This window comes from Fulmarus glacialis, unplaced genomic scaffold, assembly GCF_000690835.1.
Source record: "Fulmarus glacialis isolate BGI_N327 unplaced genomic scaffold, ASM69083v1 scaffold26418, whole genome shotgun sequence".
In the NCBI taxonomy this organism is placed as follows: Eukaryota; Metazoa; Chordata; class Aves; order Procellariiformes; family Procellariidae; genus Fulmarus; species Fulmarus glacialis.
In genome coordinates this window covers 2,526-4,480 of record NW_009228048.1, presented here as the reverse complement: position 1 = coordinate 4,480, position 1,955 = coordinate 2,526, and positions in this window count along the sequence as shown.

Below are 1,955 nucleotides of genomic sequence, written 5' to 3'. Positions count from 1 at the left end.
GTCCTTTTCGGCAGGGCTGCTCTCAATCCATTTGGCACCCGGTCTGTACTGATACTGGGGATTGCCCCGACTCAGGTGCAGGACCTTGCACTTGGCCTAGTTGAACTTCATGGTCCCACTTCTCAAGCCTGCCAAGGTCCCTCTGGATGACACCCCTTCCCTCAAGTGTATCAACTGCACCACTCAGCTTGGTGTCATCTGCAAACTTGTTTAGGGTGCACGCAATCCCACCGCCTACGTCATTGATGAAGATATTAAACAGTATTGGTATACCCAATACGGTATATCCATCCTGCACCACAAACCTTCCTACAGTGAAATCCGCACAGCGCCCGTTTCCCGGCAGGATTTCTGCCCCATCTCCAACCTGCTGGCAGAGCTGCTGAAGCACCAAGTGCTGCCCAGGCGGCGTGGCCGGGAGGAGGATCGGCAACGGAGGAGCCACCGGTGAATTTGGCCTCCAAGCAGATATCTATAGCACAGGACACCTGCATCCAGTACGACTCAGTAATCACCATCAGCTTTAGAGATTGCTCGGGACCCCCTGTGGCACACGGAGGAGCCGAAAGCAGAGGAGGCATCCAAAACCTCCCAAGGAGCATGTCCAGGACAGGACCACCATGGGCATCACGGCCAGTGCCCAGGCACTCCGCACCAGTCAGGCCTTGACCAGCTTGTGCCTATTCCCCAAAGAAAGGGATAGGACATATAGATATAGTCTATATATACAGATATTCAGACTAGATATAAGGAAGCAATTTTTTATGATGAGGGTGGTGAAACCCTGGCACAGGTTGCCCAGAGAGGTGGTAGATGCCCCATCCCTGGGAACATTCAAGGTCAGGCTGGACGGGGCTCTGAGCAACCTGATCTAGTTGAAGATGTCCCTGCCCACGGCAGGGGGGGTGGGCTAGATGACCTTTAAAGGTCCCTTCCAACCCAAACTATTCTATGATTCTATAATTCTATTTTATATATTTGATATAGGTATATAGAGATACATATAGAGAGATATGTCTGTATCTGCATAGGTATATCTATCCATAGATACATAGGATGTAGATATCGCTCTATATATCTTATATAGTTTCTATATAGTTATAGAAACCTGTATCTTATATATAGAAACTAAATAGTTTCTATATAGTATCTTGCATAGTCTCTATATCTACAATATAGATATCTCCCTATATAAAACATATCCTAGATATAGATATCTCTCTATATAAGATATGCAGAGAGGTATGTATATCTTAGATATAGAAACTCAGACTGAAGGGACTCCTGCCAGAAACAGGGTAAAAGGCAGAATTTGGTCTGTAAGAGAACAGAGGTGACCTCCTACATACAGATCCTATATGTAGGATACAGCTATCTTTCTTTGTAAGATATATCCTATAGAGACATAGCATCTATATCTAGAGAGATCTGCATCTGGAGGATCTGTATCTAGAGAGCCATAGGATCTATTCCCTACCTATATCCCAGATGATCTAGGATATAGCTCTATAGGATATCCATTACAGAGAGAGAGCTACACAGAGAGGACCTACACGCAGAGGACCACCCCAGGAGACACGAGGCACTTCCAAACCCTTTCCTAAATAACGAGCAGAGCCTCACTTTCCAGCTGGAGCTGAACTCTCTGGCAGGGCAATCACGCCTGACATCATCTCCAATTACTTATCAGCCAAGACGCAGCCCAGGCAGCTGCCTGCTCTGCCTCCTTGCCCTTTCCTGCCTGCTGCCTGCTCCCTTTCATCCCCCAGAGCCGCACCAGCCGGCTGCTGGAAGAATAAAAAACCTGCACCTCCCCCCAGATAAGATAACGCCGGGGGTAAGGGGAACCACGCGCATCTTCCACGTGGGATCAGGCGCTTTCATTCCCTGGATCCTTTAACGCCCGAGCGACAGGCAGGGAAGGCAGCTGCCGACTCAACCGTATGAGTCACAGT